The sequence below is a fragment of the Bufo gargarizans genome, chromosome 1, assembly GCF_014858855.1.
Source record: "Bufo gargarizans isolate SCDJY-AF-19 chromosome 1, ASM1485885v1, whole genome shotgun sequence".
In the NCBI taxonomy this organism is placed as follows: Eukaryota; Metazoa; Chordata; class Amphibia; order Anura; family Bufonidae; genus Bufo; species Bufo gargarizans.
The window spans coordinates 251,387,154-251,413,266 of NC_058080.1; the positions used below are offsets into that span (position 1 = coordinate 251,387,154).

Sequence of the window (26,113 nt, forward strand, 5' to 3'; positions counted from 1 at the left end):
ATATTGATTTAATAGAGGAGCCCTTTGCAATTTAAAGGGGTTGTCTCACTTCAGCAAATGGCATTTCTCATATACATAAAGCTAATACAAGGCACTTACTAATGTATAGTGATTGTCCATATTGCTTCCTTTGCTGGCTGGATTCATTTTTAATTCACATTGTACACAGCAGTAATGACCACCCCGCAATCCAACAGCGGTGGCCATGCTTGCACACTATAGAAAAAAGTGCTGCACTATGTGAGCTCCCACGATCCCAGCCACCAGGAGGTCGCTGCTTTATCCTATAGTGCAAACACGTCCACGGCTGATGGATTACAGGGTGGTCGTAACCATAGAAACAAAGTGTATAATGTGATGGAAAAATGAATGAAGTAAAAAAGGGGGCAATATGGACAATCACAATACATAACTAAATGTTTTGTATTAACTTTCTCTATGTTATAGACATGAGGAAACCACTATAATTCTTTAGCATTTTTGCTATTTGGGTCATGGATAGCTGTAAGTATACAGGGGCCGTTGCTACAAAGAGGATGAAGAGCCTCAAAGCAATGGTAATAATCAGACACTTGTCAGGTGCTACTTGACATCACCGTACTCCTAACCACCACGTTCAGGTGCCTCCACCCATATGCATTACTTAAAAACATTTACATTACCATGCTTCCTAACATATGGAGATAAAGAAGTTGTTCTCCCCGAAATGGGGTCAATCAAGATTAAACCGGAATGGACTTCAGTCATCTAGATCGAAACAGCCTTATACATTTAGGAGAAGGCAACAAATATTTTATGCCAAAGTTGTATGATATAACCTGGAAGGACCATGTTGAAGACAGTACATATATTTTTGACTCTACTCCAGTTTCCCTTTGGTACCCTGATAAATGATATCAGAATCGGTCTAAGGATTTTGTGCCCGGTAAACATTGCCAAACATTTTGTGATAAAGACAGATTTTGTAGTGAAGTAACGGGATTTGCAATGTTTTAGTCATGAGGTTTTTCAAAGCATATATTATCATGCTAAACTTAAGAAAAGGAATGAAAGGTAAATAAGAAAGCTGATTGTTATATGGCACATATCTCAGTAGATGACAACCTTAAGACAGTACACTTACCTCTGTGGAATTTCATGTGTATGTTTTTCATACATTTTTTTTTTTAACTCTTAATCCTTTTTTAATATATGCAGAATAAATTCACACCATTCAGCTTTGTAGACACAAGTAGACAGACGTATGCATTTCATTTCATTTTAGTTTACTGTATTTTTAATTAGGCATGTAATTTAAAGGGAATCTATCACCAACGACCTCCCTATCCAACTGTTTGCACAGACACGTAGCTGTGGTTCACCTGATTGCTTTTCTTTTGAGGACCTGACACCACTCCTCACATTTCTGTTTTAATAGCTTCATGCATTCCCCATGTAATAACAATTCCGGAGCCTCTATTCGTATGTCTGTGTGTTGTGACATTCCTTTATTATTTCTACTAGGAGTTATGAATGAATTGCTAGCAGTCTGCAGTAAGGGTACAGAGGGGAGGTAACCAGTTGGGGGTGTGTACCTGCGCAGTCTGACAATGGCAGCAGTGATTGGATAGATTCAGACTGCGCAGGCACACCCCCCAACTGGTTACCTCCTCTCTTTACCCTTACTGCAGACTGCTAGCAATTCATTCATAACTTCTAGTGCAAATAATAAAAGGAATGGCACAACCTAGAGCCATAAGAATAGATGTTAAAGAATTATTACATGGGGAATGCATAAAATAGGCATGTCAGGAGAGGGGAAAGGTCCTCTTTAATATGCAAATTAGGCCTTTGGTGCAATGAGGTTGTAATAATTGCTCTTGTGGCACCCAATCTCCACTCATTTCTGGCCAGACATCCCTCCCTGCTTTGATTGACAGGATTAAGCAATGGCAAAGCGAGGAAGGGGACATTTTATACCCTGTAAATTCTGTACTTCCAGTAAAACATTGTACACACACAATACCAACATGTGGATTTCTTATATTGGTAGATAAACAGAATATTGATTTTTTCTTGCGTATTTTTTAGAGTTACTTTCTTCGAATTAGTTGGTTGACACAAATGCGTGAAGGTCTTTTGTTAAAAACTGTATTATGCATATAGACAAATTAATTCATTGGAGCAAAAGTGGATTCGCTCTGGTCGACTACAAGAAAACTCAGAGAACAAAGCTGAATTTAAAATTCCATGCTATGAACTGCCTATTGGTCGACCACTGGGATTTTCTTTTAACAATTTTTCCCAAAGTCATTTGTATAGGAAATCTTTTTTTTTTTCCTTTCTGCTTCTCTTCATTCTCTTTTGATTTGCCGCACTCATCACTGGAGTTTTACCCCCTCTTGCTTGCTTTCCAGCCCAGCTGCCAAGAAACTGTGAACAAATTTAATGTCTGAATAACTACTTGCTCTGCCAGTGACCTTGAAAAATTACTTTGTGTCATTAAAAATTCATAGAAATGAAATTTTGCGAGGAGACAGGCACATGCAAAATTAGTACTTGTTGAAATGTGGCAAGAGTCAGACAACCTTTTGAACTAAAGATATTGTAATTCCTTTAAACATGGCTCGCCCTTTTTTATATATTTTATGAAACATTGTATTTGTCTTTAGAATATGAGCATAAAATGAATGTTTTCAATAAATGTAATCTAAATAAATAAGAGATTCATTCCGAGGGGATTTTGCCGAGTGAAGAAGGGCGTGTAGGGGTCATTCAACATGGTTTGGCATTATAAATATGCACATTATAATATTAATATTTTAACAGATGAATTTCTATTTAATGTCTTTGTAATCAAGTTTATTTCATTCAAATAACAAAGATATGAAGTGACAAGTAAATATGTCCATCATTTATTCAAATACAACACCCCCTTCATTTTCATATTTTCTATGCATATACTTGAAGGTTACACAAAGGAGATTGGTGTTACTTCCATATTTACCTATTACAGACAATGGTTCTGGAACCAGTGCCAATTAACCAGGTTTGGGCTATTCCTAAAGGGTGTTGTCCTGGCATTCCCCTGGATTACACCCTTTAACCCCCTATATAGGGATCTGGTCTTTGTTGCATGGGAGTCATAAGGCTGCCACCACTTGAAATAGACACAGTATAGTTGGCAGCTGACATACAGGTCAAAGACACCCAGGCAAAACACACAGACAGAACCAGGATGAGGTCAGGCAGACAGAGTACATGCAAATCCTAGAAACAGTCCCAAGGTTAGGGTAGACAGCACAGAATCAGAATCCAGGCAGCAGGCAGAAGACGGAGCACATGGAGACAAACAAATAATAGTAACAGGCACACATCAGGACCAATGAACAGATCAGAGCAACAAGCACAAGAAAGGTCAGATGACACGCAGGCAGACAGACTTGGTCAGAGACAAACAAATGTAGCTCTTTTAAAGGGTGAAGCAGACCAGAGTGACCTGGCAGATCTATTAAAACCTATTGCACAGGCAACAGGTGTTATACACAACACAGTATATATAGCAGGGCTAATCACCTACAGTGCCACAGAGTTCGGTGAGGTGCAATGAATAAACCTTAATTCACACAGAGGAAGGCGACGTGTAACAATCCCTAGATTTATTCACTTTAATTTCAATGGTGAAATTTCAATTTACAGTATTATACAGCAAAGCTGTTCAAAAGAGTAATTCTTCCGGTAGAGCAACTACCTCCCCCACCATGCAGACCAGATTCCTGTGATCAATTTGAAAGGGGTCATCCGGTTCAGAGCTGAACCTTGACATACCCGGAATTTCACCGAGGCAGGATCGCACAGGGGAAGGGCTTTTTTATTTACAATAACACACTGCCAGGTGGATTCTTCCGCCCATCAGTGTGTTTGATGACGTCACCGTCTCAGATGGGCCGGCTTTAGTGCTGCCCTAGCCGTTTTATAGGCTAGGGCAGCACTAAAGCCTGCCCATCAGTGGGGGATGTGGAATTATTAGTTAAAAAAAAGTCTAATATCATGCATATATTAAAGACATTGTGGACTTCATATCTATTATGTAATTTCAAATTTGTCATAGATTGTTAAGAATTGTAATAGATATTTTTTTTATGATGGTCCTGGTTAAGGTTATGGTCACATTTCTATTGATAAGTTGTCTTCTAGTATTTTTGAAGACAGGAATAAAAAAGTCTGTATCATTATTCTTACCATAGCCCTTAAAGGGAAATGAACAAAAACACGTCCCACGGCGCGAATTACCGTCAGCCAGTCACCAGGATCAAGAAGAAATCTTTTTATTGCAGCGATACAACGCGTTTCGGGGAATCACTCCCCTTCATCAGGTACACAGAGCTGCACAAAGTAACAGCACAAGGCTACACATATTTATACTTACAAACATACCGCCCTTAAAGGGTCACAGGGTCAGAAGGGAGGAGATTTGGGTGTTGCCTAAATGATCAGTGGCAAATATAATGTGCATATCTGCAAGCTCTCATAATGAGCCGCCGATGTGCACATTAGAAACACATTTGTATTATATAAAGCTAGAAAAGCACACTGAAAAAAGTCCGTTTTGTAAGTGACCTCAAAACAATACGCCCATATGGGGGCCGACCCTATGAGGTGTGCAATAGCAAACGCATCACAGGTTTCTAATCAAATAAGGCGATTGTAAAGTTCTATCAAGACTCTAGGACCTGTGTCACATGACCGGATCCCAGTCACGTGAGAGCCGTTGCTCGGTCACAAGGTAACAAAAGTGGTGAGGGGGCCGTCCTCTCTAAAGAAGCTAGCTCACGTCACTCAACCTGGTATCACATGGCTCACATCACGTGAGTAAGATCCGATCATGTGAGAGCCGTTACCTAGTTACAGGGACACTTGAATGGTGAGAGAGCCGTCTGACTTGCATTTCTATAACCGCACATCGCATAGTCAGGTAGAAACTTATCAGAGTCGTTTTTATAAACCAGAGGGCGCTCTCACTGGCAATCTACTGTGATTCAACAGAAAAAGAACATTTAGAACATTCACAAAAATAGAGGAGGGGAGGAAAAAGAAAAGCATATATTGTGAAGATCACATACATATAATGTTGCCCTACAGATACAATAACTAGATTCCTGAAAAATAAACAATGTTATTAAATATAAATAGGAAGTGGCATGATACGACCTTAAAAAGATTTAAAAAATTGAAAAATTGATATATATATAAAGGTCTACAGCACCCGCTCTTCCCAGGTGGTCTCCCATCCAAGTACTGGCCGAGCCCAACCCTGCTTTGCTTCTGAGATCGGACGAGATCAGGCGTACCCAGGGTGGCATGGCCAATAAATAAAGGAAGGGAAATATAAAATCTGATACTCCTTTTAAGAAAAGAATTAAATAATTTTAGCCACTTATTAGGTTTCTAATTAAGAAAGTCCTTCTACTAAAAGAATATTAATATTAAGAATTAAAAATATATAAAAAGAATTTTTATGTGATTGGGACGTCATCCAATCAAATCACATAATAAATTGACATTAGTCATGCAGGATTTGGGGGATACAGGTGGGTGCATGCGTGCAGTTGGTAAAAGTACACACGCATGCCACCACTATCCCAAAATACCTGATGATTGACAAACATCACCAATTGGTGGCGTGGTTGTCACCCTATTATTTTATCAGAAAGAAGAAGTTCAAGACAGCAGTAATGTAGTTAAGGGTCTGGATCTAATAGAGAAAAGACAAACATCTATTACTCATATTTTCCCTTTCCAATGATGACAGGGTGTATATATCATCAATTTATAGATTGATTTCAAATGCCTCATTAAGACCCTGGGGGCTCAGGCTATTAAGTTTATAGATCCAGAACATTTCACGTCTTTTGATTGTTTGTGTAATGTTCCGGGTGTCAGCATGAATTTTCTCTATAGGTATTACAAAAATACTTGAAAAAAGACCCTGATGTTTATCCGCAATATGTCTTGAAGGGAAATGGTCACCACAATCTTAGACTATAATTCATGGATATTATAAGGAGATAATAATATCCATTAATAATATCCATGGATTAGGACTATTTCTTATTTTCTTATCCCCCCCCCCCCATTCCCCTGCCGTCAGTGCTAAGAGCTGCGTTGAAATACATTGTCAGGACTGCTGTGCATACTCTTGAGTCCTCTACATAATATAAGCATGGCACAGCAGTCCTGACTGTATATTTCAGTGGAGCAGTAGAAAAGTAAATAATAGTTATATGGACTCCTTATGTGCACTACTAGTCATGTAACACTGTAATAAATAGTCCAGAATCCTGCTGATCGTGGACTGCATTAAAATGAATGATGTTCGTTGAGGTTTGTCAGTATCTGTTAGAAAGTGGATTTGACATAGCTGTCGTGGCTTTGACTGAAGTCATAATACTACTATTACCATAGCCTAGGATAGATAGATTTGTGGACAATTATTATTTCCCAGAACCCAATCTATATACAACTTATACACAGAAGTACTGTAATCACCTAGTTTACAGCCAGGCTCCACTTCCATATGTTGGTTGAGTACTTGGTAATTGAGAAATCAATAGTTGGAATTTTTTTCTAGCATTATTGATTTATGTTCCAGGTCACATAACCATACGATCACTGTCTATTCTCTAACAACGGTTTGTCATCCTGAAAGGACGGAAAGTATAAATGTATAATGAATCTTCATGCCTACTTTCCACAATATCATTTTCCATACACTAGATGCTTTTTGCTACTTGTGATTGTTATATTTAGCTACTTCTTTCCATTACCATCCAGAGAAAATCAAACATGACGTTCCTAGTAAAATACAATGGAAAATAAATTTTCTTTGTATATCTAGAAAATAAAGCTCCTCTACAATAGATAGCTAATGTCTCAGTGACATTCTGGGGGCTTCCTCTTGTTATATAAGGACCACCCATCTGTGCAGACGTATCCTCAAGTCAAACCCCCAAGTGGTGCGAGATGGATGGAAGCTACAACTTCCAGAGTCCATTATCACCTCGGGATGTGTAGAATGATAATGGAAGTGACAGAGGTGCAGCTGAAAATTGGTTCTTAATATTTCATGTGTTAAAGCTATGGATTGCAAGCCTCACACTGCTCTGCAGGGAAATGAAGTCCATGTGCATATGTGGCTTCTCATTGCTTCCACTCATTCAGCCTGTAGGAAAGTCAAATGTATTATTCTAGGGCCAGAGCATTCCTGACATGTTGGGTAATATGCAAAAGAACAGCATGATACACTGAAGAATAGGCAGATTGCTGCCACACTATATGCAAATGGGGACTAGCAGGCGCAAACATGCCTTATATTAAAAATGTACATATTTACCGTATCTACAGTACAGCTCTAGTGCATAAGGAGTTCTCTAAAATTTCCTAACCTGGAGACAAACTTCTTTAAAAAAAGAAAGTAGCAAAGAAAATGCCATGTTGTAGAAAGCTTTAGGGATCGGCATAGCAATTATAAAAGTCAAACAAAACCCAAATAGCTATGCAAAAAATGTTAGATCAGGAGGACTGCAGATTGTAAAGCATGTAGAAATGAATAGTTATTGAGAGGAGGGTAAACATTGAAGTGTAGTGCTGGCATTCATTATCTATCTGTCTATCTATCTATCTCATATCTATCTACCTATCTCATTTCTATCTATCTATCTATCTCATATCTATCTACCTATCTCATTTCTATCTATCTATCTATCTATCTCTTATCTATCTATCGATCTATCTCATATATATATATATATATCTATCTCATATATATCAATCGATCTATCTATCTATTTATCTCATATCTATCTATCTCATATCTATCTATCTATCTCATTTCTATCTATCTCATATCTATCTATCGATCTATCTCATATATATATATATCTATCTCATATCTATCAATCGATCTATCTATCTCATATCTATCTATCTATCTATCTATCTATCTATCTATCTATCTATCTATCTATCTCATATCTATCTATCCCATATCTATCTATCTATCTATCTATCTATCTATCTATCTATCCCATATCTATCTATCTATCTATCTATCTATCGATCTATCAAACTACCTATCCAGTGTCGGACTGTGCTGCTTAGGGCCCACAGAAGAATTGATTCTGTTGGGCCACCCTATAGCTATATGGAAATATTAGGGTATGTTCACAAAACGCTGCATACATCTTTGGTAGCAATCCCCAGTATTTTAATACCATTTAATGGGGTTCTGCACTTTGTTTAAACTGATGATCTATCCTCCGGATAGATCATCAGCTTCTGATCAGTGGGGGTCGGACACCCGGGACCCCCGCTGATCAGCTGTTTGAGAAGGCAGCGGCACTCCAGCAGCGCCACGGCCTTCTCACTGTTTGCCGCTGGCTCCGTGACATCACAACTAGTATCAACTGGCCTGGGCGCGGCTAAGTTCCGTTCACTTGAATGGAGCTTAGCCCCGCCCAGGCAAGTTGATACTAGTCGTGATGTCACTGGGCCAGCGGTAAACAGTGAGAAGGCCGCGGCGCTGCTGGAAGCTGATCGGCATGGGTCCCGGGTGTCGGACCCCCGCCGATCAGATGCTGATGATCGATACAGAGGATCGATCATCAGTTTAAACAAAGTGTAGAACCCCATAAAAAAACTAAAAAACTCTCATCCATATTTGCTGTATAAAATTCACTGCATAATTTAGACTGCGATGTGGATTGTAAATCAGTAGCATGGTTGGGTGGATTTTGCTGCTGCAGACTTACAAGTGGCCGCACATTCACCTGTTCTTTTTTAGGGCTTAACACCCATGAAAATTGCACCAAACAGAACTGTACTGTGCACTGCCATACATCAATGTTGTACGCTAGCAATCAGCAACATTCAGCACTCCTGCGGCCATGAAACTACAGCTCCTATCATGTACACTTTTTTGGCTGTTCTTATAACTCCCATACAAGTGAAATGAGGATTCTGGGAGTTGTAGTTTTAGAACAGATGATGTTACTAATCCCTGTTGTAGGCCATCCAGGGGCGTAACTACCATAGCGGCAGAACATGCGACTGCTATGGGGTCCAGGGCAAGAGGGGGCCCAGTTGGGTTTATCTCCTCTTCTAATAGAGGTGAAAACTTGGTCAGGACTCTGCCCAAATAAACATCTTTCAGCTAATGAGGCAGTGGAAAAAATGGTTTGATCCTGCAAGTCATGCACCCCATTATTTTTAATAATGACATCTATGACAGCTGTGCCAAATGTTGCAATGTTGCAAGTGAAAAGAGCAGATACAGCCAAATGTATGTGGATGAGGGGGAAGCAGAACTGGCAGAAATGCTATGTGCCCAATCAGGGCGATGATTAGCAGCGGCACTGTGCCCCCAGTAATCAAACAACTACTACATAAATTCCAGAGGAAACTGATGTGTTGTGCAGCAAGATGATAAGTTGAGGGACATACTGTAGCAATGCAGCGGAAGTGGTGAAAGGGGGAGACATTACCTGCAGTCCTATGTCACACGACAGATAGCATAGTAATATCTGAGTACAGATAATGTAGTAGATGTCACCTGCAGCCCTATGTAATACCACAGATAACACAGTGACAGCTCTGAGTACAAATAATTTAGTGCATGGTATCTGCAGTCCTATGTAACACCACAGATAACACAGTGATAGCTCTGAGTACTGATAATGTAGATGTCACCTGCAGTCCTATGTAACACCACAGATAACACAGTGACAGCTCTGAGTACAAATAATGTAGTGCATGGTATCTGCAGTCCTATGTAACACCGCAGATAACACAGTGATAGCTCTGAGTACAGATAATGTAGATGTCACCTGCAGTCCTATGTAACACCACAGATAACACAGTGACAGCTCTGAGTACAAATAATGTAGTGCATGGTATCTGCAGTCCTATGTAACACCGCAGATAACACAGTAATGACTTTCTGAGCACAGATAATGTAGTAGATATCACCTGCAGTCCTATGTAACACTACAGATAGCACAGTGATATCTGAGTACAGATAATGTAGTAGAAGTCACCTGCAGTCCTATGTAACACTATAGATAACACAGTAATATCTGAGTACAGATAATATAGAAGATGTTCCTTGCAGTCCTATGGATCACTACAGATGGCACAGTGATATCTGAGTACAGACAATGTAGTAGATGTCACCTGCAGTCCTATGTAACACCACAGATAACACAGTGTTAGCCCTAAGTACAAATAATGTAGTGCATGGCATCTGCAGTCCTATGTAACACCACGGATAACACAGTGATAGCTCTCTGAGTACAAATATCATAATTACCTGAAGTCCTATGTTAGGCACTACTCTCTTGCTGCACTGCTGTTAAGAAGAATGTATTTAGTCCTGAGAGGTTCTGGTGACCCCAGGGGCATTGCTAGAGTCTCAAAAGATCTGGGGCCCAAGCCCAATACCCCCAAATACTATACTGAAGAAATATTAGTGCCCCCATAGTAATAGTGTTCCATATAGTCCCAATAATAGTAATTTTTCATCTAGAATGCCCCCATTAGTAATACTGCCCCCTACAGTGCCCCCAACTGTGATAATGCTCCCCAAGAGTGCCTCCTTTAGTAGAAGAGACCTCCAGTATTAATAATACCCTCACAGAGCCCCCAGTAGAAATATATAGAAATCTTTATGTCCCTCCTATAGAGCCCCCAGTAGTATTAAGAATGCCTAATGTCCCCTGGATTTATAACACCCCTACAGTGCCCCCAGTATTTATATACTGTCCTATGTAAATAACGTCACTCCCCTCCCTTCAGCCCCTCCAACATACAGTCCTGGTTTGGTGAAAGGATTAGGTGTTGAAATGAGGCGCCTTTAAACGATTCAATAAAGTTTGGAAAAATGTTGCAACTAATTTATGAAGTCCTGACTTAGTTTTTCAGCTTTATTACCCAGAAGCCCACCTGCTGCTGTTAAGCTGCCATAGATGATTAGCGTCCAGCTTAAATATGTAAACGGGAAGAAACCATAGATGATGCTTTACTACGGCTAACCTTTATATTTAGAAGCAACCTTTAGAAAATTTAATCAGACACTTACAAATATTTGAACAGGATCCAGACAGAGCAATGCTATTTGGTTTTATCTCTTTTCATAGGTTTTCTATTGCACTTTGTAAAAAAAAATTAAATGCAATAATGCAAATGTATATAAGTAATATATAATTTCTGTGAAGTTTAGCGAAACAGTAATTAGATAATTAAGAAGAAAGAAACCCAGGCTCTGTTGCCGGCTGTCTCATTCTTCTTCCTGTAGTTTTCTTTTATGGCTTTCTGTTCTATCATGCTTTGTTATTTCCATAAATATCAGATTTCATGTTATTTCTTTTAGTGAACCTTTATGGCACTTTTTAAAGCCCTTCAGTACAGCTTGCCTTTGCTGAGATTTCTTCCAATGATCTGCAGAGCACCTTGTTTGACATATGAACGTTTAGCCGTGAGTGATAGGCCATTCACTTTTATGAATGCTGCCACATGGCAAGGCATTCTGGGATCTCCATCATTTCTATGCCTTGAAAGCAAAGAGAAATATGTTGTTTCAATTCCGTTTTCAGCAGTTTCAGGTGGTATTTTAAAATATGGATACTGTCTGCAGCAGACCCGTAAAGTGAATATACTGTAGCCTAGTCAGTTCCACATAGAACTTTTGTGGCTTGCTAGCAAATCATCATTATGTCGTTGTGGTTTATGAACAAGTAACATTTAAAAGTCACATTGTTTTCGTTCATGAACAAGGGCAGGCCATGATGCTGTCATGGGGCCCCTAGAGAGACAAGGCAAAGCCCTGTTTCAACCCAGCCCCGTTGTTACTAGGTGATGTGGGACTTCTCTAGAGAAGAACTGCATTTCTAGAAATCAAAGGGTAGGAAGATGAAGGAGGAACAAACATCAGATTTGTCTGTCTGGGTTTTAAGACCAGCACCATAACACCGCACAACAAAAAGAAACTTTTTGTCTACTACTGGGCAAAAAAACATTTGTCCTATACTAAATCGAGTGAGCAGATTACACATCCGAAGTCAGAATTGTTGTAACACGTCACAAAATTTTGCTATGCATAAGTATGCCTAAATGAATTAAGCACTTGGAAAGCATTGAACTAATTTTGAGTTTTACTCCAACATTTACCTGATCTGCATCAAAGTGTAATGGAATAACAAAATTTCAAAATGTCTTGTTTTTCTGTTTAAAAGTCTTACATGAGCAAGGCTCAGTACAGTTAAAAGTGCTTCAGGCATCTGCTTTTGCGATTGCGAACAGTCATATTTTCCCGTTGCAAAAACCAGCAGTAGTCCCCCATCATGTTGGGATTCCAACGGCCTTGATACCTGTTCTCCATTGTAGAAATATTGTTATGGAACCGCTCTCCGTGTTTGTCACTTAAGTGTCCCAAATTGGGTGGGAAAAAGTCAAGATGGGAATGTAAGAAATGCACTTTCAATGACATTCGGCCACCAAGTTGTTCATATGCTGTAAGCATGTTGTCTACTAATTCAGCATAGTTTGCAGCTCGTCTGTTCCCAAGGAAGTTCTGCACTACCAGCACAAATGCATCCCAAGCTGCAACACGCACTCGCTTTGTCAGATTCTTGCGCTGATCATAAGTAGTGTATTTGCCACATATGTAGTAGGATGTCTGGATCGTTAACACATTTGCGTTTATCCATCTTAAGTTTCAAAACTGATAGCACTATAACAGATCACTTTATCAAAATCTGTCCAGCTTGCCTTATATACTTACTGCTGACATCAGCCTGAGTGACAGGTCTGGACATGTCCATTGCAATATTTCCAAAATAATGCATTGAATATTATAACTGAATAGGCTTTGCTTGTATAACTTAAAATCTAGATGTGTCAGGCAAATTCTGAGTTCATATTTGGAATCAGCGCACTCATTTTTGTAGAAATCACATGGTTTTCTCTCAGTAGCAAAATAATTGTTGCGCGGTGTAATGCAAGACGATTTTTAGCTTTGTCATGAGGCCCACTTTTTGTTATCACTGTATATACAATAAACCAGTTAATTTGTTGACTTAGGACAGACATACATATAAGACATCTTTCTGCTGAATGCTCGTTTGACCAAAAGCTATGACTTCCGATCTCCACATACGCATGCCTGACAAGTGTTCTTGGTAGAAAGAGAAATTAGAAAAAGTCATACTTTCCCAAGAACATAAGTATCAGCAATTGGTATGTTCTTTGGCATCCACTGTCGGACAGAGCCATGAGGCACCTGTATATATTAGATGATTGGCAGGTTCATTTGACATACATCTAATACCTCTAAACACAAGTGTTGAGTGAATCAAAGTATCTGAAGTGGACTTCGATCGGAATTTCACTTTACTTAAAGGGGTTATCACATAATTATTGTAAAATTTAATTTAATTTTGCCGCAAAGCAGGATTTCCTCGTACTTCTTGCTAAGAAATCAATGTGGTAACGACTGTAGATCAGTGGGGGAGAACTTGAATTTATTTTTTTTATTTTAGTACAAGGCCGCAACAAAACAAAATGTGAAAAAATTGAAAGGGTCTGGAGACTTTCTGAATGCATTGTATGTGGTGAATGGGGATGGAGAAGAAAACTACAGATGCTGCTTGATCTCCAAAATAATCAGGCAATTGAATCCAACCTGCCTGATCTTTATACCCCCAACATTGGCCGTTAGGAGAATGGCAGAAGGACACATACATTAGATGGTCAGCCAAACCTGCCAAAATTGGTCATTTTAGCCACTACACCTTTACTGTGTATGACCAGCTTAACTTGGTTTACTTTGTCCCTACTATCTTTCTTTACAACAGCTAGTTACAGTTGTGGAGAATTTCAGTACATACCTATAGTATTTTGTCGGTTTCTGTATTCTTTCGACATATAGTAAAGAGAAATGTTTTATTAAGCAAAGTAGTCAGTTAGAAATTAATTTGACAAAAGCTGTAATATTCTACTAAGGCTTTGCCTGTCCATGTGCAATGTATAATGACAATTCAGCACTGTACAGGACATTGACTGATAATCTGGGGAAACTCAGCTATGCAGGGAGTCTACTTTTCTGTAAATCATCATTGTCACTGTCATTCTAAAGATTTGCTCCAGTATTCCTCTGAATATAATACTACAATCCTCTTTGCTCTTGAATTGATCTGAGCTTTGAAAATTACATAGGAGTACAGTATGCTTAACGATCCTTACTATGCCATTCCATTTAATCAGAAATCAGACAGAACTGACAGTAACGTTCACTTTCAGTGAGATAAATGATAGGTCTGGAATGGACTATCCTTATATCATTGGGATAATTATATTGAATTACCACAAAAGTACTGTAGAAGCAGCCTATGGGGCTGCTATGGCCCCCAACTTTGATTTACCCCTTTACTTAAAGGGGTTATCACATAATTAATGTAAAAAATAAAAATCAGACATCATATAGTACATGACAACCTCTTTCTAACAAAGGTAGAACCAGCCACCTCACATGGATCCAGAGATCTCCTCATTCATTTCTCTGCTTATTTATATCAAGCTGGAAGCTCAGGGGAGTGTCTTTTATGCTATAGCTAAGGGGGCGTGTCTCAGCTTTCCCTATCACAGCTCAGGAGGCAGTTGAAGGATGAAACTGAGCATCTGCAACCTTCTCAGTGAGCAGGACAAAGAAATAACAAAAAGAATAAACAGCAGGTGGCGCTGTACAGAGACATTTTATTGAATAACTTATTGGCTAAACAAAACTTTTGATTTTATGCAATTACAAAAGCTTTCTGATCCAGGTGCTGGTTTGAAAACTGTAGAATATTTGTATGCTTTAAGAGTAGCGTAACCCTGCAAAGACCTTCTCCAAAGACATTGACATGTCAACAACTAGGAACTACAGTAAGTAGCCATTTAAAAAAAAAAACATTGTCTGGAGGCCCATTTTTATGTTTGTTAATAGGCTCCTCCATCCTTTTTTTTTTTAAATGGCCACTTATTCTACAGTCTACAAACATGAATTACATTATTGTGCTTAGTTACACTCCCATAGATGATTGACGAGTTCAGCTGACATACATGTAATGTCGCTAAGAAATCTACAATACCCTATTAAACTTTGATGCTACCATTTTTAATTTTAATTTTTTAAGGCCTGATGCAGTACATGTCAGGGGTGCAAGGGTGTAAATAATGAGTATAGTATTTAAAGTTGAAAATATTTGGAGCAGCATCTTGCAGTTTTTAATGTTACAAAATGTGCATAGGGTGGGCGTTTCCTAGAAACACAAGTCAGAATGAGGACAGTAAAATTATATAACATTGGTGGGTTTTATAGGGCTTATGATGTATTCCACTTAAAGGAATGTCCACATTTTTAGAATACCACCTTAAATCATCTTGGAGACATATGTAGACGTGATTATTGAATTACATTAAGTAACTGAATATATTCAAACATGCAGAAAAACAAACAATATTACTTTAATTCCATCACATTCTTAAAACAAAGTCATCTGCAAAAATGGTTTAGATTCTAATCCCTTCAATGATCAGGAAACGCATCAAAATATATTTTAAGAAGTGTTTTTGTAAAACTCGGAAAAAAATGACAGAGAGTTGTCAAATATGTTTCAGTATGACTTTCAGGCATGTAATTTTATGCTGAGAGTCCTTTATCTACTTAACAGTGCCGGAAGATCTACTCTTGCTTCCCTAGTAATCATTTTAAACTTTTGTGAGAAATGTGTTACTACCTATGTTTAGGATGAGCTCTGATACCGTTATTGCGATTTTATTTGAACACATCCACTCACATGCAGAGGGAATGAAGCTGTACTCGGCTTTCAGTGAGAGATTGATAGCATTGTATTACATTTTATACATAATGTGACAGTATAAAAACACAAAACTGTAAGAGGAATAATAAATTAGATAAAGTACTACTAACTGATTAATGCTGCTGCGGCGCAAAACTAGGCCAAGTACCTAATCCTGCTTTTTGATCTCTGGGAGAAATATGCCTTTTTGCTGATGACAAGATCAGAACTGTCATTTCAAGGGTTACCAAAGTGATTAAGTATTCTAGCTGATGCCGTCCATGCGGTGCTTATATAATACAGCGCATGCTGCTGTTTTCTCTTTGGCATTTCTGTTTGGTCTCTACTGGATTTTAAACATAAAACCAAAAGGCCCTTTCCTAGTCTAGCAATTGTGCTTTTAGAGAAGCCAATAGAACGATTAGAAAAGCAGACAAGTAGATAACTGATAACTGACTGCACAAGTCCCATGCAGCTTTCCTGACACTTTGCACTGGCTCGGCTGTAAAGGGAGAAGCAGCAGCTAAGATATGGCAGGGCAAGAAGGCAGACACTGGCACTTAAAGGAAAGGAGCGCAACTGCATTGTTTAGGACTGTCTATCTATATATCTATCTATCATATATCCATCTATTTATCCATATATCCATCTGTCTATCTGTCGATCTGCCTATTCATTTGTCTATCTTTCTGTGTCTATCTATTATCTATCTATCTCTCTAATTTCTATCTACCTTCCTGTCTATCTATCTATTATATATCTATCATATCTATCTATATATCTATTATCTATCTATCTATCTATTATATATCTATCTATAGATCTATTATCTATCTATATATTATATATCTATCATATATCTATATATCTATTATCTATCTATCTATCTATCTATCTATCTATCTATCACCTATCTATCTATCTAACTATCTATCTATCTATCATCTAACTCATATCTATCTATCTATCTATCTATCATATATCTATCATCTATCTATTATCTATCTACCTGTCTATCTATCTGTCTATCATCTATCTATTATCTATCTACCTGTCTATCTATCTATCCATCCATCTATCTACAATATTTGATCTCTTCCTCAATCTTCCACCACTTCCAACGTAATATCTCCAGGGACAGCTTCCTAAAAGCTTTGTATGACCAAAAGTGCATTTTAACTTTATGCTGATTTTCTACCTATGTATCTTAGCCTTGGTTACATTCAACATTCACATACAACTCTATCTATTATCTATCTCTGCATACTCATTAGTGTACTGCCGGCTGAAGCCGCTGTTCCCCGCACTCTGATGTTTATGGAGAGCTCCCGACTCTCTCATGAGAGGGATAATGATAAAGTAATATTTTATTCTCCCAGGTGATAAGCTGTCAGAAGTGTCTAGTAGCGGTTTTCTCACCTCTCCCCATAGAATAGACATACACGTTTGGCCAAGCCAAATGTGTATGTGTGTGGGGGAGGCGGGAGAGACAACCGTCTGCTGACAGCTATTGTATGTGTATGACCAGCTGTTGACCAAGGTTTCTAAGATCAATTCAAGGAATTAATCACTAATAGGGAATAGTATCTATCTATCTATCTATCTATCAATCATCTATCTATCTGTCTATCTATCAATCATTTATCTACTATCTATCTATCATCTATTTATCTATCAATCATCTATCTATTATCTATCTATTTTCTATGTATTGTATATCTCTCTAATATTTATCTATCTATCTATTATCTATCTATCTATCAATCATCTATTATCTATCTATCTATCAATCATCTATTATCTATCTATCTATCGTATATCTCTCTAATTTCTACCTACCTATTTATTAATCAATCATTTATCTATTATCTATCTAGCTATATATCAATCATCTAATCTATATGTCTGTCTGTCTATCTATCGGTCGGTCTGTCTGTCAAACTCTCATCCTTTACTTGTTTTTTCTACTGAAAACTGTTGGCAATAACTTTGAGGGCTGAGTAGGTTGGAAGCAGGCGGACCTAACCGATCCCAGTGGCCCAAAGGATGACACACGATGAGCTGTGCTAATATAATCTGTGCACATATCACATGTTTCCTGTGCATTACCCGTTTCTGTGCAGTCGTCCGAGGCAGTACATTATACTGCTGGCTCTAATACAATTTTAAACGACTTTCCATGTGCAGAACTATGAGCTCCTCTCCATAATAAATATCTTCAGTTGAAGCTTTCTCTCTGCCAAATAAATAAATGAATGTTCGAGGACCTATTGTCCTACTCTTTTCCTGACACAACCAAAAGCCTAGGTTAAGTCTCTGCTTATTTGTACTGTTTTTTAAAGGTTGAGGTTGGCTACAATTACAATTATACAATTACATACAGAATAAAAATAATTTTAAAACATTTTTTATTTTCATTAGTTATGATTAAATGAGTTATTAAAGATTTGTTTCTAAGCATATTTTCTTTGATTACCATATGTTCATCTGAAATGGATTTGAATTTCGGCCTGCTGTTTGAGGCTTAGTTAAAAGCAACTTAAAGGAGTTCTCCAGGAGTAAAACATTGCTTTACATTTGCAGTCCAAACCATTTGTAATTGACTATTGACATAAGGGCCCGGCTGTTCTCTCAGCGTCACTTATTGGTGTCTCTATCTTACATTGCTAATATTTATCGGTTACATATTATTTTGAAGTGGGTTGTTTTCAACTGGTATCAATAAAAGTTATATTTTAGAGTAGGGCTGTCCAATATTGCTTCAGTGATTTTGCCCTTCACATGGGCTGACTCAGCAGATAATGTCCTGCTTGTCAGAGAAGGTAAGAGCTGCTTTCCAATGGTTCTGGGTAGCAGATGGCAGTGTACACATCACCATCTGCTCACCGGATAGAATAATGTTGGTGTCCACATCAACAAGGGGTTCCTAAATGAATAAGCATTTGCTAATGGGGTGATCAGTGGTACCTTTTCAAAGGGCAATTATTGTGAATAAGCATTTTTAGGGACTCTCCTTCCTGATAATTGCCCCGATCATCAACCTGTGTAAAACTGACTTTATGCTTACGCTAGACCATCAATTTCAACCTCTAGGACGGGAACTGATTAGCCTATGTGACACCTCTTCTAATTTACCCTATAAGTGATTTAGTCCTAGTTTTGATCATTCTTAGAAACCTTGGTCAAAAGCTGGTCATTCAATAGCTGTTGGCCAAATAATCATTCAGCCAACAGATATCTCTCCTGGCTCCCCATGCACATACACGTTATGTGTATTCTATGGGGATAGATGAGAAAGCCGAGAGCAGCGGGTTCAGCCAACACTAATAGGGGGACTTTAGCGATAGATAGATAAATAGATAGATATGAAATAGATATATATTAGATAAATAAATATGAAATCGATAGATATGAGATAGATAGATATAGATAGACAGATATATAGATAGAGAGATAGATAGATAGATAGATATGAGATAGATAGATAGATAGATAATAGATAGATAGATATATGATGGATATGAGATAGATACATAGATAGATACATATAAAATAAATAGATATTAGATAAATAAATATGAAATAGATAGATATGAGATTAATAGATATAGATAGATATATAGCTAGATAATAGATATGAGATAGATAATAGATATGAGATAGATAATAGATGATAGATAGATAGATAGATAGATAGATATATGATAGATATGAGATAAATGGATAGAGTTGAATGTAGAAGTGGCAACCATTTAATCTACTGTAACCAAGGCTATTTCATTTGTCCACTTCTCAATAAACTTGCCTTTTTAGGTCCTTTAATACATGCCAGTTGCAGCCACTCAATAATATAACAAGTAAATTCAAGTCCTTTGAAGATTCTTTTTTTTTTTTTTACTGAATTTTGTCACCAATGCAGTTTGTAACTTTTTACCAGCGCTCCCACTGCTTACACAAGGAAATATACTGCCAACAAATTATCAATTTTATGTTAACATGAAAGATAACGATTGGCCAACAAATGAGCGTTGCGCGTTTCTCGGCTGAACGCTAGGGCTTTTAGATGGACCAATGAGCAGTCTTCATATAAAAATGAATTCTCAAACATCGGGTTGAGTAAAAAGGCCTTTAGTAGTTCTCATATACAAGAATGTCTGATTAACCTTTTACAGTCAGTACAATGGTTTCGATTGGGGCACACAAGAACTATTATGCACTGTGGCAATTCTCACTTTTTTCTTAGACAAAAAGATTGATAAGTAGGCATATTAAATATTATATGATGAACCATTTATTCTTTTGGGAACTGTAAAGTATATACACAAAAGAGCTATGGTAATAAGAACATTTTACTATCAAGCAATCAGCTCTGGGAGTCAGAATTTTTAATTGGCTTGTTTAATAAAATACAATAAACTTATTTTAGTCATCAGCGTGCTACAGTTATGCAAATGCAACAATTATAGCTGCATAATTTATGAAGATCAATAGAAAAACAGAATATGGGCACAAATTATACTAAACATTTAACAGAGATTTTATTACACACGGAGAGTGATTTCCTAGGAATAATGCAGTATTGACTTAAAGTGTGCATCATGCATTCCTGCTTATTTCCATAATAAGACAATACAACAGCTGCCGTCTTACAAAAACTGTCGGAGTAAAAATACACCGCTATTCAGAAGGCTCCGAAAATTAATGTTTAAGTAATGTTCCTTTTACAGCATTGATTGGGATATATAAAACAGCTCAGTGTCTCAGTGTTCAAATGAGGCCATGTAACTGTAATGACACATGCAGTTTCTGAAGCGAGCCCACCAGAACTTATTTTGCAGACTTATCACCCTTACACAGTTTTTCTTTCCTAATATTATTTCGTTTAACCCCACAATATACTTTATTGCTGAAGTTTCTGTGACTCTCCCAATTCATTTGAATGGTGCTTACAGAAATCCATGTGCTTTCCACCAAAAGAAGCCCATCAGTTGAAGACATCTCTTCTTCATTCATAGAAACACACAAGGCAAATCTGCCATGAGGCCCTCTGCATACTGGGATGGAGAGATGCGGAAGCAACCATCACATACCCAACATGAATTATTCATGGATCCAATTCTAATTAATGGGACCCGTTCATGATAATTTGTTGGCATTGACCAGTTGGCTCAACAATTGTTTTATGCAACGTGCAATGGAAGATCTCGATGTCCAATGTCAAATTGGCAGGAGAGTATTCCTGAACAGTCCCTTTAATATGGAATCAAACTGCTAGGGAAATTTAGCATTAAAAAAGCACTCCCACTATTTTTTTTATTCTCTGACGTGTTACAAAGGTCCATGATGTAAAGTGTAGTGAAAGTAATTTTCTTACCAATGACCATATTAGCTAGTTATACTCTTTTTTTCTAAGCCGTTACTGTGTCATGGGACCAGCACTGATCTCCAACTGACACAGGACAGGAAGTCAGTTACTTCTGTATTCATTCCTATGAGACTGACATTGAAGCTCCCATAGGAATACATAGAGAAACTGACTTCCTGTCTACACATAAGATGCTGTGTTATTTGGAAAATCAGAGTTCTGAGGATCAGAAGGGAAGTTATAACTCACCAATACAGTGACTGATGAAGAATACCTTCACTACAGATTACATCATATACCTTTCTAACAGGTCAGAGAATAACATATTTAGTTTGAGCACTTCTTTTAAAAATGAACGGTTGGTGATGTGTTACACAGATGGACCGAGTCCACCAGGGCAAGAGAGCTCTTGTTTATAGAAATATATAGATATAATTAATAAGCAGGTAAATCATTGCTATCCATTTGCCCTAAATGGGCATGAACAAGAACTAGCCATTCTAAGAACCCATTTAAAGGGGTTTTCCCGTGAAAAATATATTGCTAAGGCCTCATGCACATGACCGTTTTTGTGGTCCGCATCCAAGCCTTATTTTTTGCGGCTCGGGTGCGGACTCATTCACTTCAAGGGCTGCAAAAGATGGGCACTAGGGCCGCAAAATATGTGGACAGCACTCTGTGTGCTGTCCGCATCAGTTGCACTGTTCCGTGGCCCCGCAAAAAATATATAGTATGCCCTATTCTTGGCCGTTTTGCGGACAAGAATAGGCATTTCTACAATGGGCCGCCCGTTCCTTTCCGCAAATTGCGGAAGGCACAGGGGCGGCTTCCGGTCAGGTGCATGAAGCCTAAGACAGATCATGATGTTTGAAATGAGTAAAAAAAAAGACATACTTACTTGACTAATTCTCTGCCATGCCCATTCTGAGGATGCCGATCTTCCATTATTCTCTACTTTTTGCTGCAGCAATGATGTCCCGAAACAAGGACATGTGACTGCTGCAGCCAATCACTAGCCATGTATTCAGGACATGTTACTGTGCCATGAGAAACGAGAAAATTGCAATGAACCAGACATCTTCAAAACGGTAGTGGAGGGGGGGGGGGGAGGTGAGTAAGGAGTATGCCTTTTTTATTATTCCCAACACTCTGACCTCATTTAGCAATATTCTATTCCCTGGATACACCCTCTAAAAGGATCTGTTCTAGGGAATTCTCCTACAAAGGTTTCAAGGGAAATATATACTGCTCTACAACACATAAAAATATTATATATTTTGATCAACTGCATAGCTGATCATTGTAAGAACCTAAAACATCCTTGGAACTATCGCATTTCCATTGCATAATTAAAGGGTTAACAGTTCACTACTTTGTTCGTATTCTAACGTTCTTTTCTCTGATGAAGTCAGCAGTTCTAAAATCCTCATTATATGCTGAAATAACTTCTATTAATCTGAGTTAAAGGGGTGCTAATATATAATTGTCACAGTCAGTAAAATACTCCCAAAAATATTTCCACTTCGCAAGATGCAGTCAACCTCGTATCCAGTAACACTGTGCACGGCTGGTCGAGATATTAAATTATAATATATTTGTTTATGATTTTTTTTTTTTATAAATGAACAAAAGTGGCGAGGGTGTAATTGAAATGAGAAATGTTCGCATACATGGAAATGTTTTCTTAACAGATTGCTGCAGAAAAGTGCCTCCAGCTTTTTTGATTAAATTAATGATGGAAGTGATAAGCTCCATTAACGTTTCTGTTTCCGGAGGGGGAATTTCCATACTGTTCCACCCTGTTTTACGTCCCCTGGAAACCTGGTGTTCTAAGATAGAATTGTTAATTGAGGTCAGTGCAGGGCACAAGGACGCTATGTTTTATTAGTATGCAAATGAAGGCAAGTAAGTATCATCCTCCATCTCCGTAGTGAGGTCTAACATGTGGAATCTTCAGCAGTTAACCCCAATGTTGGTTTGGAAGGTTGATATCTTATGTAAGGTCTTGAATCTCATTTTTTATTTTTTTTGGGAACATTATATCTGCTATAATATATCTGCTACCTGGGGACTGTGCTAAGAAATGTTAGTTGTCAGGGCTTAGAGCTATATAACCAAGACCGTGAAATGAGCATATTGAGATGTGCACAAAGCGTGCCAAGAACCATTTGCATTCCATGGGTAAACATAACTTTATATTGAATTAGTAGAAAAATCATTTAAACTAAGTATAATAAAAGTCAAGTTGAAATGACATTAACAATTAGCCCATAAGAGTTCATACAAGTGCAATGGCAGCATGTCCAGTCGCCAGTATTTACTGCGCCATTGTTTGATGTAAGCAAATTTCATTCAGTTACATAGCATTTCTTTCTATTCATTTTTCTGCAATGGTTAGGAGATATAAATTACAATTTAATATTTAATTTTAATTGATTTTAATAAATCAATAATATGTTCATGGGGGCCTACAAGATTATAGGTGTTAATAAAGAGGTTCAACAGAACAAAAAAAAGTCTTCCAAAAAACATTACCACGCCTGTCTACAGATTGTGTGCGGAAGTGCAAACTATCTCCACTCACTTTGATGGAGCTGAACTGCGCTGTCAGACAAAAACTGTGGACAACCATCATTTTTCAATCCTAGACAAGTCCTTTAACCCCTTAGTGACCAAGCCTGTTTGGGCCTTTATGACCAAGCGTTTTTCTTCCTTTTTTCATGGTCTCCTTCCAAGAGCTATAACTTTTTTATTCTTTCGTCTATATAGCTTTATGAGGGCTTGTTTTTTACGGGACAAGTTGTAGTTTTTAATGGCACCATTTTGGGGTACACATAACTTTGTGATTAACTTTTATTAACTCTTTTTGGGAGGGAGATGGGGAAAAATAGCAATACTGCCACTGAGTTTTTACATTATAAATTTTACGGCGTTCATTTTTCGGTACAAATAACATAATATCTTTATTCTCTGTGTCAGTACGATTACAGTGATACTAAATACTTACTTTTTTTTTCCAATAAAACCCCTTTTATTAACCCAAAAAAAAGATTTTGCATTGCCACTTCACAAGACCCATAACTTTGTGAGAGGGCTTGATGAGTTGTGAGAGGGCTTGATTTTTGAGGGACAACTTGTATTTTTCATTGGTATCATTTTGGAGTAAATGCCGCTTTTTGATTGCTTGTTATAACTTTTTTTTTTCGGTGAAAACTAAGAATAAATGAGAAATTCTGTCTTTTTTTATTATTTTTTTACGGCGTTCACCATAGGGGATGTTTTCTTTTTGCATTTTTTTTCATTGAAAAGCGTATTTTCAATGGAAAAAAAGCATATTTTTTTTATTTTATGGAATTTTTTTATTTAATAAATGTGTCATTTTTTTCAATTTTTTTTTTACTACTTAAAATTCCCACAAGGGGACTATAATATACAGTATTTTGATGCTTATCTCTATAATGCATTACATTTCAATAGCAATACTATTCAAAGATTGACCAGCAGGCTGCACCAGAGAGGCACAGCCTGCTGGAGATAACTGCAGCCAGGCTCGGGGCCCTGATCGGAAGCAAGGTAAGCTTCCCAACACATCAGCACCCCACAATCGCATTTTTGGGGTGCTGATGGGAGACAGAGGGAGTCCACTCCCTCTGTCATCACTCTACATGCAGCGGGTACCATTGCGCCCGGCATGTAAAGGGTTAAACAGCCCGGATCGGCACTTCTGTTGGTCAGTGCTGTTAGAGCAGGGCCCCGGCTCACATGTGAAAGCTGGGTCCGCGCTCCCCGCTGCACAGGGGGAGCCGTTCAGCGCTTAGACTGGGCCGCCGTAAAAACGGGGCAGCCCAGCCTTAGGCCCCTTAGTGACCTCCGTAAAAAGGCGTATGGGTGGTCACTAAGGGGTTGAAGGGGTTGTCTCATCATAGACAATGGGGGCATATCGCTAGGATATGCCCCCATTGTCTTATAGGTGCGGGTCCCTATATCGATAACAGAGCCCCGCAAGTGAAGGAGGGTGCACTGCGCATGTGCAGCCACCCTCCATTTATTTATTTTCATAGAAATTAATAGGAGCAGGGGCCGTGCATGCGCAGTATGCTCCCATTCACTTCTATGGGGAGCAGTCTTGGTGGTGGCCGGACAGGAGTCCTCCAGTCACCACCGCGCGGCGCTCCGTTCTCGATATAGGTGCGGGATCTAGCGATGGGACCCGCACCTATAAGACAATGGGGGCATATCCTAGCGATATGCCCCAATTGTCCATGATGAGACAACCCCTTTAAAGGGGATGGCAAAGACATAACAATATTTTCTAAAATTCTCTGAACCGTTGTAAAGTTCCTCATACTTTACTCCAGCTACTCTATGGGTTATGTAAACAGTGTAGCGTCATAGCCTGCATCCATGGGAAAAAAGATCATATCAGTCAGTATTTAACCTTGTGATCACTTTTTCAGCTTGGCTTAGCAGCCGTGCACAGTGTTACTGGATACGAGGTTGACTGCATCTTGTGAAGTGGAAATATTTTTTGGAGTATTTTACTGACTGTGACAATCATATATTAGCACCCCTTTAACTCAGATTAATAGAAGTTATTTCAGCATATAATGAGGATTTTAGAACTGCTGACTTCATCAGAGAAAAGAGCGCTAGAATGCGAACAAATTAGTGAACTGTCTTTAATTACGCAATGGAAATGCGATAGTTCCAAGGATATTTTAGGTTGTTCAGCTATGCAGCTGATTAAAATATATCATATTTTTATGTATTGTAGAGCAGTATATATTTCCCTTGAAGCCTTTGTAGGAGAATTCCCTGTAGCACCCACTTCTGTGCAGGCAATGAACATGCTTGGCTTCGGTCAAAAGCCCACGCA

The 26,113-nt window shown here is 38.2% G+C and overlaps 1 protein-coding gene and 1 pseudogene across 2 annotated transcripts in view; one reads left to right on the forward strand and one right to left on the reverse strand.

The window, feature by feature from the left end:
• UNC5C (unc-5 netrin receptor C) overlaps nt 1–26,113 on the forward strand; it is a 388,634-nt gene that overhangs the window by 145,741 nt on the left and 216,780 nt on the right. The window lies entirely within an intron of this gene.
• Nucleotides 5,234–5,352, reverse strand: LOC122925317 (annotated as a pseudogene).